Source organism: Ambystoma mexicanum, assembly GCF_040938575.1.
Source record: "Ambystoma mexicanum isolate Mex_15411 chromosome 12 unlocalized genomic scaffold, UKY_AmexF1_1 Mex_chr12_unloc.1, whole genome shotgun sequence".
Classification (NCBI taxonomy): Eukaryota; Metazoa; Chordata; class Amphibia; order Caudata; family Ambystomatidae; genus Ambystoma; species Ambystoma mexicanum.
Window position 1 is genome coordinate 16,053,068 of NW_027182322.1, and position 14,992 is coordinate 16,068,059.

The 14,992-nt window shown below is 46.5% G+C and overlaps 6 non-coding genes across 6 annotated transcripts; all 6 read right to left on the reverse strand.

Annotated features, from left to right (window-relative positions):
• Positions 1-1,276: 1,276 nt before the first annotated feature.
• On the reverse strand, positions 1,277-1,348 carry TRNAA-CGC (transfer RNA alanine (anticodon CGC)). Its single transcript has one exon. It is a non-coding gene; the product is annotated as a tRNA-Ala (tRNA).
• A 2,401-nt stretch (positions 1,349-3,749) lies between these two features.
• On the reverse strand, positions 3,750-3,821 carry TRNAA-CGC (transfer RNA alanine (anticodon CGC)). Its single transcript has one exon. It is a non-coding gene; the product is annotated as a tRNA-Ala (tRNA).
• Positions 3,822-6,214: 2,393 nt separating this feature from the next.
• Positions 6,215-6,286, reverse strand: TRNAA-CGC (transfer RNA alanine (anticodon CGC)). Its single transcript has one exon. It is a non-coding gene; the product is annotated as a tRNA-Ala (tRNA).
• A 2,395-nt stretch (positions 6,287-8,681) lies between these two features.
• Positions 8,682-8,753, reverse strand: TRNAA-CGC (transfer RNA alanine (anticodon CGC)). Its single transcript has one exon. It is a non-coding gene; the product is annotated as a tRNA-Ala (tRNA).
• Positions 8,754-11,154: 2,401 nt separating this feature from the next.
• TRNAA-CGC (transfer RNA alanine (anticodon CGC)) lies at positions 11,155-11,226 on the reverse strand. The gene has a single exon. It is a non-coding gene; the product is annotated as a tRNA-Ala (tRNA).
• Positions 11,227-13,623: 2,397 nt separating this feature from the next.
• Positions 13,624-13,695, reverse strand: TRNAA-CGC (transfer RNA alanine (anticodon CGC)). Its single transcript has one exon. It is a non-coding gene; the product is annotated as a tRNA-Ala (tRNA).
• Positions 13,696-14,992: the final 1,297 nt, after the last annotated feature.

The following is a 14,992-nucleotide window of genomic DNA, read 5'->3' on the forward strand; positions in this document are numbered from 1 at the left end:
ACACTCGGCAGATGTCGCTTCTCTAGGCAGACAAGCAGTGGAATTCTGCGGAAGGTCAATGGTGCTTCCATTGGTTTTGCCACTAGGCGATCCATTGCAGCCCTAGAATGAAGCATAACCTGCTGAATGCATTCAGGGTGTTCTGCGGTGGGAAAGGTCAGAGGGGGTGATAGTTGGTGAGCGTGCACAGCACCTCAGAATGATACCACTGCCTAGCAGGGGGACCGGTGGAGACACTATTCTCAGCCAATGCCCCTCTGTATGAACGAGTCTGCTTTGTGTCATCCCGGTAAGAGATCAGGCTAACAGGCTTCCAATGAAAAAAGCAGACATCACACTGAAGCATGGTGCACCGTGCATGTCCACAATCATCGGCTCCAAAGAGAAGACGTTCAGCAACAGGATTTAGTATGGCAAAAGACCACATCATCATAATTCCCATGTACAGGAAAAAGCCCACACTTGAAGAAACATATCATATGGAGATGCCGGGGATCGAACCTGTGGCCTCATACTTCCAAAGCAGGTGCTCTACCACTGAGTTACATCCCCGCTGCCAGCAAGGACCTATGAAATCTACCAGATGCTGGCTGGCTGCTTGGGACTAACAGCGCCCAGAACTGATGGTAACTGTCGAATTTGAGTTTCCAAATGGCGGACTTCATTTTAGAGCCACCTGTTTCTGGTTGTCCATAGAAACATGCAGAAAAGCTGCCCCCCCCCTGCAATCCCCCTGATCAACTAATGAAAAATATCAATATGTTCAAGGCTTTTGCTTTTAGAAGCCGGAGATAGGCCCCAGCAGCAGAGCTGGTAGGATATTCCAGCTCAAAACTAACAAGTTACAGAACCTGATCAACTTAGGTTGACAACAGAGGTACATCTGTGGCCACATCCAGTGAAAACAAATTATTTTTAAAGCTAGCCATCATATGCTACAAAGGTACAATGGTGGAGCTATACATTCGGAACCAAAACAATCGACTGAAAAGAAACGCAAGGCAATGCCAATCCTTTCACGATTCTGCACGGTTAAAACTGTGGTGTGATGGTACTCTCTGTGCATTTCTATTTGTAGTGATTGTGAAGGCATACAGGATGTTGACACTGGCAGGGACGCAAACCTCACTGATATATTACAGGCAGGTTTGCGATACGGGCACCAGCGTTTTCTCAGACAAATAGATATGAATGTCGATGATCCTATAATCATGGCCCGAGTTGCAGTGTGAAATACAAAATAACCGGGACAAAATCACACTGAAGTTTATGCAAATGGAGATGCCGGGGATTGAACCCGGGACCTCATACATGCGAAGCATGCGCTCTACCACTGAGCTACATCCCCTTGGTGTGCGGTGAGTCTGTCCTGCAGACATCTTTTCCTGGGAGAATTCTTCCGGTCAAAGTATGCTGCCAACTGAAGCACTAGCAAAAGACCAGGGAAAACGGGAGCAAGACTGGAAAAGCACATGGTCACACTGAAGCAGTGTGCATTATGCTTCTCCATAAGAGATGACTTCCAGGGGAAGTATTCCACCAGAGGATTACCGTGCTCAAAGAGCCATCTAGTGGACAGAGACCATATGACAGTCAAAAAAAGGGAAACAATTGGAGATGCCAGGGATTGGACCCGGGGCCTCATACATGCAAAACAAGTGCTCTACCACTGAGCTACATCCCCTCGGTATGCAGTGTGTCTGTCCTGCAGACATAATTTTCAGGGAGAACTCTTCTGGTCAAAACATTCTGCCGAGTGAAGCACTAGCAAAAGAGCAGGGAACACTGGAGCAAGAATGGAAAACCACATGGTCACACTGAAGCAGTGTGCATTTTGCTTCTCCATAAGAGATGACTTCCAGGGGAAGATTTCCACCAGAGGATTACTGTGCTCAAAGGGCCATCTAGTGGATAGAGATCATTTGACAGTCAAAAAGAGAAACAAGTGGAAATGCCCCGGGTCCTCATACATGCAAAGCATGCGCTCTACAACTGAGCTACATCCCCGCTGAGAGGACACTTCCTCATCACACCTAAAAGCTTCAGGAGGGAGTGGGCTAAGTAAGGAAAGGGGTTTGCAGTAGTGCATATGAAAAAACATGACAACTGCCAAATTACATCTTACTACTTACAATGACAAAGTTAAAGCGCCAGGTCGATCTCATCACGTTGGTGCCTGAGACATCACATAATGTGACACGGCCATCTCGGATAGATGCCCCAGATTTGAGAAGTGTAGTTATGGAGAAAAAATAAATAAATATATATATATATATATATATATATATATGTATGTCTTCAAACACCAAAAATGAGATAGCACCATTTCGCGCAGGAATTCCTCCAGCCGAAAGCCCACAAATGTTGCTAGATAGACTGACACCTCTTTCGGATGTCCTTCTGTATTTGCTGGCTAGTGGAAAGCAACGTGGACCCACCACTCTATAGCTCTGCCGTCATGAGTGTCCCTAGCACACTCGGCAGATGTCGCTTCTCTAGGCAGACAAGCAGTGGAATTCTGCGGAAGGTCAATGGTGCTTCCATTGGTTTTGCCACTAGGCGATCCATTGCAGCCCTAGAATGAAGCATAACCTGCTGAATGCATTCAGGGTGTTCTGCGGTGGGAAAGGTCAGAGGGGGTGATAGTTGGTGAGCGTGCACAGCACCTCAGAATGATACCACTGCCTAGCAGGGGGACCGGTGGAGACACTATTCTCAGCCAATGCCCCTCTGTCTGAACGAGTCTGCTTTGTGTCATCCCGGTAAGAGATCAGGCTAACAGGCTTCCAATGAAAAAAGCAGACATCACACTGAAGCATGGTGCACCGTGCATGTCCACAATCATCGGCTCCAAAGAGAAGACGTTCAGCAACAGGATTTAGTATGGCAAAAGACCACATCATCCTAATTCCCATGTACAGGAAAAAGCCCACACTTGAAGAAACATATCATATGGAGATGCCGGGGATCGAACCTGTGGCCTCATACTTCCAAAGCAGGTGCTCTACCACTGAGTTACATCCCCGCTGCCAGCAAGGACCTATGAAATCTACCAGATGCTGGCTGGCTGCTTGGGACTAACAGCGCCCAGAACTGATGGTAACTGTCGAATTTGAGTTTCCAAATGGCGGACTTCATTTTAGAGCCACCTGTTTCTGGTTGTCCATAGAAACATGCAGAAAAGCTGCCCCCCCCCTGCAATCCCCCTGATCAACTAATGAAAAATATCAATATGTTCAAGGCTTTTGCTTTTAGAAGCCGGAGATAGGCCCCAGCAGCAGAGCTGGTAGGATATTCCAGCTCAAAACTAACAAGTTACAGAACCTGATCAACTTAGGTTGACAACAGAGGTACATCTGTGGCCACATCCAGTGAAAACAAATTATTTTTAAAGCTAGCCATCATATGCTACAAAGGTACAATGGTGGAGCTATACATTCGGAACCAAAACAATCGACTGAAAAGAAACGCAAGGCAATGCCAATCCTTTCACGATTCTGCACGGTTAAAACTGTGGTGTGATGGTACTCTCTGTGCATTTCTATTTGTAGTGATTGTGAAGGCATACAGGATGTTGACACTGGCAGGGACGCAAACCTCACTGATATATTACAGGCAGGTTTGCGATACGGGCACCAGCGTTTTCTCAGACAAATAGATATGAATGTCGATGATCCTATAATCATGGCCCGAGTTGCAGTGTGAAATACAAAATAACCGGGACAAAATCACACTGAAGTTTATGCAAATGGAGATGCCGGGGATTGAACCCGGGACCTCATACATGCGAAGCATGCGCTCTACCACTGAGCTACATCCCCTTGGTGTGCGGTGAGTCTGTCCTGCAGACATCTTTTCCTGGGAGAATTCTTCCGGTCAAAGTATGCTGCCAACTGAAGCACTAGCAAAAGACCAGGGAAAACGGGAGCAAGACTGGAAAAGCACATGGTCACACTGAAGCAGTGTGCATTATGCTTCTCCATAAGAGATGACTTCCAGGGGAAGTATTCCACCAGAGGATTACCGTGCTCAAAGAGCCATCTAGTGGACAGAGACCATATGACAGTCAAAAAAAGGGAAACAATTGGAGATGCCAGGGATTGGACCCGGGGCCTCATACATGCAAAACAAGTGCTCTACCACTGAGCTACATCCCCTCGGTATGCAGTGTGTCTGTCCTGCAGACATAATTTTCAGGGAGAACTCTTCTGGTCAAAACATTCTGCCGAGTGAAGCACTAGCAAAAGAGCAGGGAAAACTGGAGCAAGAATGGAAAACCACATGGTCACACTGAAGCAGTGTGCATTTTGCTTCTCCATAAGAGATGACTTCCAGGGGAAGATTTCCACCAGAGGATTACTGTGCTCAAAGGGCCATCTAGTGGATAGAGATCATTTGACAGTCAAAAAGAGAAACAAGTGGAAATGCCCCGGGTCCTCATACATGCAAAGCATGCGCTCTACAACTGAGCTACATCCCCGCTGAGAGGACACTTCCTCATCACACCTAAAAGCTTCAGGAGGGAGTGGGCTAAGTAAGGAAAGGGGTTTGCAGTAGTGCATATGAAAAAACATGACAACTGCCAAATTACATCTTACTACTTACAATGACAAAGTTAAAGCGCCAGGTCGATCTCATCACGTTGGTGCCTGAGACATCACATAATGTGACACGGCCATCTCGGATAGATGCCCCAGATTTGAGAAGTGTAGTTATGGAGAAAAAATAAATAAATATATATATATATATATATATGTATGTCTTCAAACACCAAAAATGAGATAGCACCATTTCGCGCAGGAATTCCTCCAGCCGAAAGCCCACAAATGTTGCTAGATAGACTGACACCTCTTTCGGATGTCCTTCTGTATTTGCTGGCTAGTGGAAAGCAAAGTGGACCCACCACTCTATAGCTCTGCCGTCATGAGTGTCCCTAGCACACTCGGCAGATGTCGCTTCTCTAGGCAGACAAGCAGTGGAATTCTGCGGAAGGTCAATGGTGCTTCCATTGGTTTTGCCACTAGGCGATCCATTGCAGCCCTAGAATGAAGCATAACCTGCTGAATGCATTCAGGGTGTTCTGCGGTGGGAAAGGTCAGAGGGGGTGATAGTTGGTGAGCGTGCACAGCACCTCAGAATGATACCACTGCCTAGCAGGGGGACCGGTGGAGACACTATTCTCAGCCAATGCCCCTCTGTCTGAACGAGTCTGCTTTGTGTCATCCCGGTAAGAGATCAGGCTAACAGGCTTCCAATGAAAAAAGCAGACATCACACTGAAGCATGGTGCACCGTGCATGTCCACAATCATCGGCTCCAAAGAGAAGACGTTCAGCAACAGGATTTAGTATGGCAAAAGACCACATCATCCTAATTCCCATGTACAGGAAAAAGCCCACACTTGAAGAAACATATCATATGGAGATGCCGGGGATCGAACCTGTGGCCTCATACTTCCAAAGCAGGTGCTCTACCACTGAGTTACATCCCCGCTGCCAGCAAGGACCTATGAAATCTACCAGATGCTGGCTGGCTGCTTGGGACTAACAGCGCCCAGAACTGATGGTAACTGTCGAATTTGAGTTTCCAAATGGCGGACTTCATTTTAGAGCCACCTGTTTCTGGTTGTCCATAGAAACATGCAGAAAAGCTGCCCCCCCCCTGCAATCCCCCTGATCAACTAATGAAAAATATCAATATGTTCAAGGCTTTTGCTTTTAGAAGCCGGAGATAGGCCCCAGCAGCAGAGCTGGTAGGATATTCCAGCTCAAAACTAACAAGTTACAGAACCTGATCAACTTAGGTTGACAACAGAGGTACATCTGTGGCCACATCCAGTGAAAACAAATTATTTTTAAAGCTAGCCATCATATGCTACAAAGGTACAATGGTGGAGCTATACATTCGGAACCAAAACAATCGACTGAAAAGAAACGCAAGGCAATGCCAATCCTTTCACGATTCTGCACGGTTAAAACTGTGGTGTGATGGTACTCTCTGTGCATTTCTATTTGTAGTGATTGTGAAGGCATACAGGATGTTGACACTGGCAGGGACGCAAACCTCACTGATATATTACAGGCAGGTTTGCGATACGGGCACCAGCGTTTTCTCAGACAAATAGATATGAATGTCGATGATCCTATAATCATGGCCCGAGTTGCAGTGTGAAATACAAAATAACCGGGACAAAATCACACTGAAGTTTATGCAAATGGAGATGCCGGGGATTGAACCCGGGACCTCATACATGCGAAGCATGCGCTCTACCACTGAGCTACATCCCCTTGGTGTGCGGTGAGTCTGTCCTGCAGACATCTTTTCCTGGGAGAATTCTTCCGGTCAAAGTATGCTGCCAACTGAAGCACTAGCAAAAGACCAGGGAAAACGGGAGCAAGACTGGAAAAGCACATGGTCACACTGAAGCAGTGTGCATTATGCTTCTCCATAAGAGATGACTTCCAGGGGAAGTATTCCACCAGAGGATTACCGTGCTCAAAGAGCCATCTAGTGGACAGAGACCATATGACAGTCAAAAAAAGGGAAACAATTGGAGATGCCAGGGATTGGACCCGGGGCCTCATACATGCAAAACAAGTGCTCTACCACTGAGCTACATCCCCTCGGTATGCAGTGTGTCTGTCCTGCAGACATAATTTTCAGGGAGAACTCTTCTGGTCAAAACATTCTGCCGAGTGAAGCACTAGCAAAAGAGCAGGGAAAACTGGAGCAAGAATGGAAAACCACATGGTCACACTGAAGCAGTGTGCATTTTGCTTCTCCATAAGAGATGACTTCCAGGGGAAGATTTCCACCAGAGGATTACTGTGCTCAAAGGGCCATCTAGTGGATAGAGATCATTTGACAGTCAAAAAGAGAAACAAGTGGAAATGCCCCGGGTCCTCATACATGCAAAGCATGCGCTCTACAACTGAGCTACATCCCCGCTGAGAGGACACTTCCTCATCACACCTAAAAGCTTCAGGAGGGAGTGGGCTAAGTAAGGAAAGGGGTTTGCAGTAGTGCATATGAAAAAACATGACAACTGCCAAATTACATCTTACTACTTACAATGACAAAGTTAAAGCGCCAGGTCGATCTCATCACGTTGGTGCCTGAGACATCACATAATGTGACACGGCCATCTCGGATAGATGCCCCAGATTTGAGAAGTGTAGTTATGGAGAAAAAATAAATAAATATATATATATATATATATATATGTATGTCTTCAAACACCAAAAATGAGATAGCACCATTTCGCGCAGGAATTCCTCCAGCCGAAAGCCCACAAATGTTGCTAGATAGACTGACACCTCTTTCGGATGTCCTTCTGTATTTGCTGGCTAGTGGAAAGCAAAGTGGACCCACCACTCTATAGCTCTGCCGTCATGAGTGTCCCTAGCACACTCGGCAGATGTCGCTTCTCTAGGCAGACAAGCAGTGGAATTCTGCGGAAGGTCAATGGTGCTTCCATTGGTTTTGCCACTAGGCGATCCATTGCAGCCCTAGAATGAAGCATAACCTGCTGAATGCATTCAGGGTGTTCTGCGGTGGGAAAGGTCAGAGGGGGTGATAGTTGGTGAGCGTGCACAGCACCTCAGAATGATACCACTGCCTAGCAGGGGGACCGGTGGAGACACTATTCTCAGCCAATGCCCCTCTGTCTGAACGAGTCTGCTTTGTGTCATCCCGGTAAGAGATCAGGCTAACAGGCTTCCAATGAAAAAAGCAGACATCACACTGAAGCATGGTGCACCGTGCATGTCCACAATCATCGGCTCCAAAGAGAAGACGTTCAGCAACAGGATTTAGTATGGCAAAAGACCACATCATCCTAATTCCCATGTACAGGAAAAAGCCCACACTTGAAGAAACATATCATATGGAGATGCCGGGGATCGAACCTGTGGCCTCATACTTCCAAAGCAGGTGCTCTACCACTGAGTTACATCCCCGCTGCCAGCAAGGACCTATGAAATCTACCAGATGCTGGCTGGCTGCTTGGGACTAACAGCGCCCAGAACTGATGGTAACTGTCGAATTTGAGTTTCCAAATGGCGGACTTCATTTTAGAGCCACCTGTTTCTGGTTGTCCATAGAAACATGCAGAAAAGCTGCCCCCCCCCTGCAATCCCCCTGATCAACTAATGAAAAATATCAATATGTTCAAGGCTTTTGCTTTTAGAAGCCGGAGATAGGCCCCAGCAGCAGAGCTGGTAGGATATTCCAGCTCAAAACTAACAAGTTACAGAACCTGATCAACTTAGGTTGACAACAGAGGTACATCTGTGGCCACATCCAGTGAAAACAAATTATTTTTAAAGCTAGCCATCATATGCTACAAAGGTACAATGGTGGAGCTATACATTCGGAACCAAAACAATCGACTGAAAAGAAACGCAAGGCAATGCCAATCCTTTCACGATTCTGCACGGTTAAAACTGTGGTGTGATGGTACTCTCTGTGCATTTCTATTTGTAGTGATTGTGAAGGCATACAGGATGTTGACACTGGCAGGGACGCAAACCTCACTGATATATTACAGGCAGGTTTGCGATACGGGCACCAGCGTTTTCTCAGACAAATAGATATGAATGTCGATGATCCTATAATCATGGCCCGAGTTGCAGTGTGAAATACAAAATAACCGGGACAAAATCACACTGAAGTTTATGCAAATGGAGATGCCGGGGATTGAACCCGGGACCTCATACATGCGAAGCATGCGCTCTACCACTGAGCTACATCCCCTTGGTGTGCGGTGAGTCTGTCCTGCAGACATCTTTTCCTGGGAGAATTCTTCCGGTCAAAGTATGCTGCCAACTGAAGCACTAGCAAAAGACCAGGGAAAACGGGAGCAAGACTGGAAAAGCACATGGTCACACTGAAGCAGTGTGCATTATGCTTCTCCATAAGAGATGACTTCCAGGGGAAGTATTCCACCAGAGGATTACCGTGCTCAAAGAGCCATCTAGTGGACAGAGACCATATGACAGTCAAAAAAAGGGAAACAATTGGAGATGCCAGGGATTGGACCCGGGGCCTCATACATGCAAAACAAGTGCTCTACCACTGAGCTACATCCCCTCGGTATGCAGTGTGTCTGTCCTGCAGACATAATTTTCAGGGAGAACTCTTCTGGTCAAAACATTCTGCCGAGTGAAGCACTAGCAAAAGAGCAGGGAAAACTGGAGCAAGAATGGAAAACCACATGGTCACACTGAAGCAGTGTGCATTTTGCTTCTCCATAAGAGATGACTTCCAGGGGAAGATTTCCACCAGAGGATTACTGTGCTCAAAGGGCCATCTAGTGGATAGAGATCATTTGACAGTCAAAAAGAGAAACAAGTGGAAATGCCCCGGGTCCTCATACATGCAAAGCATGCGCTCTACAACTGAGCTACATCCCCGCTGAGAGGACACTTCCTCATCACACCTAAAAGCTTCAGGAGGGAGTGGGCTAAGTAAGGAAAGGGGTTTGCAGTAGTGCATATGAAAAAACATGACAACTGCCAAATTACATCTTACTACTTACAATGACAAAGTTAAAGCGCCAGGTCGATCTCATCACGTTGGTGCCTGAGACATCACATAATGTGACACGGCCATCTCGGATAGATGCCCCAGATTTGAGAAGTGTAGTTATGGAGAAAAAATAAATAAATATATATATATATATATATATATATATATGTATGTCTTCAAACACCAAAAATGAGATAGCACCATTTCGCGCAGGAATTCCTCCAGCCGAAAGCCCACAAATGTTGCTAGATAGACTGACACCTCTTTCGGATGTCCTTCTGTATTTGCTGGCTAGTGGAAAGCAAAGTGGACCCACCACTCTATAGCTCTGCCGTCATGAGTGTCCCTAGCACACTCGGCAGATGTCGCTTCTCTAGGCAGACAAGCAGTGGAATTCTGCGGAAGGTCAATGGTGCTTCCATTGGTTTTGCCACTAGGCGATCCATTGCAGCCCTAGAATGAAGCATAACCTGCTGAATGCATTCAGGGTGTTCTGCGGTGGGAAAGGTCAGAGGGGGTGATAGTTGGTGAGCGTGCACAGCACCTCAGAATGATACCACTGCCTAGCAGGGGGACCGGTGGAGACACTATTCTCAGCCAATGCCCCTCTGTCTGAACGAGTCTGCTTTGTGTCATCCCGGTAAGAGATCAGGCTAACAGGCTTCCAATGAAAAAAGCAGACATCACACTGAAGCATGGTGCACCGTGCATGTCCACAATCATCGGCTCCAAAGAGAAGACGTTCAGCAACAGGATTTAGTATGGCAAAAGACCACATCATCCTAATTCCCATGTACAGGAAAAAGCCCACACTTGAAGAAACATATCATATGGAGATGCCGGGGATCGAACCTGTGGCCTCATACTTCCAAAGCAGGTGCTCTACCACTGAGTTACATCCCCGCTGCCAGCAAGGACCTATGAAATCTACCAGATGCTGGCTGGCTGCTTGGGACTAACAGCGCCCAGAACTGATGGTAACTGTCGAATTTGAGTTTCCAAATGGCGGACTTCATTTTAGAGCCACCTGTTTCTGGTTGTCCATAGAAACATGCAGAAAAGCTGCCCCCCCCCTGCAATCCCCCTGATCAACTAATGAAAAATATCAATATGTTCAAGGCTTTTGCTTTTAGAAGCCGGAGATAGGCCCCAGCAGCAGAGCTGGTAGGATATTCCAGCTCAAAACTAACAAGTTACAGAACCTGATCAACTTAGGTTGACAACAGAGGTACATCTGTGGCCACATCCAGTGAAAACAAATTATTTTTAAAGCTAGCCATCATATGCTACAAAGGTACAATGGTGGAGCTATACATTCGGAACCAAAACAATCGACTGAAAAGAAACGCAAGGCAATGCCAATCCTTTCACGATTCTGCACGGTTAAAACTGTGGTGTGATGGTACTCTCTGTGCATTTCTATTTGTAGTGATTGTGAAGGCATACAGGATGTTGACACTGGCAGGGACGCAAACCTCACTGATATATTACAGGCAGGTTTGCGATACGGGCACCAGCGTTTTCTCAGACAAATAGATATGAATGTCGATGATCCTATAATCATGGCCCGAGTTGCAGTGTGAAATACAAAATAACCGGGACAAAATCACACTGAAGTTTATGCAAATGGAGATGCCGGGGATTGAACCCGGGACCTCATACATGCGAAGCATGCGCTCTACCACTGAGCTACATCCCCTTGGTGTGCGGTGAGTCTGTCCTGCAGACATCTTTTCCTGGGAGAATTCTTCCGGTCAAAGTATGCTGCCAACTGAAGCACTAGCAAAAGACCAGGGAAAACGGGAGCAAGACTGGAAAAGCACATGGTCACACTGAAGCAGTGTGCATTATGCTTCTCCATAAGAGATGACTTCCAGGGGAAGTATTCCACCAGAGGATTACCGTGCTCAAAGAGCCATCTAGTGGACAGAGACCATATGACAGTCAAAAAAAGGGAAACAATTGGAGATGCCAGGGATTGGACCCGGGGCCTCATACATGCAAAACAAGTGCTCTACCACTGAGCTACATCCCCTCGGTATGCAGTGTGTCTGTCCTGCAGACATAATTTTCAGGGAGAACTCTTCTGGTCAAAACATTCTGCCGAGTGAAGCACTAGCAAAAGAGCAGGGAAAACTGGAGCAAGAATGGAAAACCACATGGTCACACTGAAGCAGTGTGCATTTTGCTTCTCCATAAGAGATGACTTCCAGGGGAAGATTTCCACCAGAGGATTACTGTGCTCAAAGGGCCATCTAGTGGATAGAGATCATTTGACAGTCAAAAAGAGAAACAAGTGGAAATGCCCCGGGTCCTCATACATGCAAAGCATGCGCTCTACAACTGAGCTACATCCCCGCTGAGAGGACACTTCCTCATCACACCTAAAAGCTTCAGGAGGGAGTGGGCTAAGTAAGGAAAGGGGTTTGCAGTAGTGCATATGAAAAAACATGACAACTGCCAAATTACATCTTACTACTTACAATGACAAAGTTAAAGCGCCAGGTCGATCTCATCACGTTGGTGCCTGAGACATCACATAATGTGACACGGCCATCTCGGATAGATGCCCCAGATTTGAGAAGTGTAGTTATGGAGAAAAAATAAATAAATATATATATATATATATATATATATGTATGTCTTCAAACACCAAAAATGAGATAGCACCATTTCGCGCAGGAATTCCTCCAGCCGAAAGCCCACAAATGTTGCTAGATAGACTGACACCTCTTTCGGATGTCCTTCTGTATTTGCTGGCTAGTGGAAAGCAAAGTGGACCCACCACTCTATAGCTCTGCCGTCATGAGTGTCCCTAGCACACTCGGCAGATGTCGCTTCTCTAGGCAGACAAGCAGTGGAATTCTGCGGAAGGTCAATGGTGCTTCCATTGGTTTTGCCACTAGGCGATCCATTGCAGCCCTAGAATGAAGCATAACCTGCTGAATGCATTCAGGGTGTTCTGCGGTGGGAAAGGTCAGAGGGGGTGATAGTTGGTGAGCGTGCACAGCACCTCAGAATGATACCACTGCCTAGCAGGGGGACCGGTGGAGACACTATTCTCAGCCAATGCCCCTCTGTCTGAACGAGTCTGCTTTGTGTCATCCCGGTAAGAGATCAGGCTAACAGGCTTCCAATGAAAAAAGCAGACATCACACTGAAGCATGGTGCACCGTGCATGTCCACAATCATCGGCTCCAAAGAGAAGACGTTCAGCAACAGGATTTAGTATGGCAAAAGACCACATCATCCTAATTCCCATGTACAGGAAAAAGCCCACACTTGAAGAAACATATCATATGGAGATGCCGGGGATCGAACCTGTGGCCTCATACTTCCAAAGCAGGTGCTCTACCACTGAGTTACATCCCCGCTGCCAGCAAGGACCTATGAAATCTACCAGATGCTGGCTGGCTGCTTGGGACTAACAGCGCCCAGAACTGATGGTAACTGTCGAATTTGAGTTTCCAAATGGCGGACTTCATTTTAGAGCCACCTGTTTCTGGTTGTCCATAGAAACATGCAGAAAAGATGCCCCCCCCCTGCAATCCCCCTGATCAACTAATGAAAAATATCAATATGTTCAAGGCTTTTGCTTTTAGAAGCCGGAGATAGGCCCCAGCAGCAGAGCTGGTAGGATATTCCAGCTCAAAACTAACAAGTTACAGAACCTGATCAACTTAGGTTGACAACAGAGGTACATCTGTGGCCACATCCAGTGAAAACAAATTATTTTTAAAGCTAGCCATCATATGCTACAAAGGTACAATGGTGGAGCTATACATTCGGAACCAAAACAATCGACTGAAAAGAAACGCAAGGCAATGCCAATCCTTTCACGATTCTGCACGGTTAAAACTGTGGTGTGATGGTACTCTCTGTGCATTTCTATTTGTAGTGATTGTGAAGGCATACAGGATGTTGACACTGGCAGGGACGCAAACCTCACTGATATATTACAGGCAGGTTTGCGATACGGGCACCAGCGTTTTCTCAGACAAATAGATATGAATGTCGATGATCCTATAATCATGGCCCGAGTTGCAGTGTGAAATACAAAATAACCGGGACAAAATCACACTGAAGTTTATGCAAATGGAGATGCCGGGGATTGAACCCGGGACCTCATACATGCGAAGCATGCGCTCTACCACTGAGCTACATCCCCTTGGTGTGCGGTGAGTCTGTCCTGCAGACATCTTTTCCTGGGAGAATTCTTCCGGTCAAAGTATGCTGCCAACTGAAGCACTAGCAAAAGACCAGGGAAAACGGGAGCAAGACTGGAAAAGCACATGGTCACACTGAAGCAGTGTGCATTATGCTTCTCCATAAGAGATGACTTCCAGGGGAAGTATTCCACCAGAGGATTACCGTGCTCAAAGAGCCATCTAGTGGACAGAGACCATATGACAGTCAAAAAAAGGGAAACAATTGGAGATGCCAGGGATTGGACCCGGGGCCTCATACATGCAAAACAAGTGCTCTACCACTGAGCTACATCCCCTCGGTATGCAGTGTGTCTGTCCTGCAGACATAATTTTCAGGGAGAACTCTTCTGGTCAAAACATTCTGCCGAGTGAAGCACTAGCAAAAGAGCAGGGAAAACTGGAGCAAGAATGGAAAACCACATGGTCACACTGAAGCAGTGTGCATTTTGCTTCTCCATAAGAGATGACTTCCAGGGGAAGATTTCCACCAGAGGATTACTGTGCTCAAAGGGCCATCTAGTGGATAGAGATCATTTGACAGTCAAAAAGAGAAACAAGTGGAAATGCCCCGGGTCCTCATACATGCAAAGCATGCGCTCTACAACTGAGCTACATCCCCGCTGAGAGGACACTTCCTCATCACACCTAAAAGCTTCAGGAGGGAGTGGGCTAAGTAAGGAAAGGGGTTTGCAGTAGTGCATATGAAAAAACATGACAACTGCCAAATTACATCTTACTACTTACAATGACAAAGTTAAAGCGCCAGGTCGATCTCATCACGTTGGTGCCTGAGACATCACATAATGTGACACGGCCATCTCGGATAGATGCCCCAGATTTGAGAAGTGTAGTTATGGAGAAAAAATAAATAAATATATATATATATATATATATATATATATGTATGTCTTCAAACACCAAAAATGAGATAGCACCATTTCGCGCAGGAATTCCTCCAGCCGAAAGCCCACAAATGTTGCTAGATAGACTGACACCTCTTTCGGATGTCCTTCTGTATTTGCTGGCTAGTGGAAAGCAAAGTGGACCCACCACTCTATAGCTCTGCCGTCATGAGTGTCCCTAGCACACTCGGCAGATGTCGCTTCTCTAGGCAGACAAGCAGTGGAATTCTGCGGAAGGTCAATGGTGCTTCCATTGGTTTTGCCACTAGGCGATCCATTGCAGCCCTAGAATGAAGCATAACCTGCTGAATGCATTCAGGGTGTTCTGCGGTGGGAAAGGTCAGAGGGGGTGATA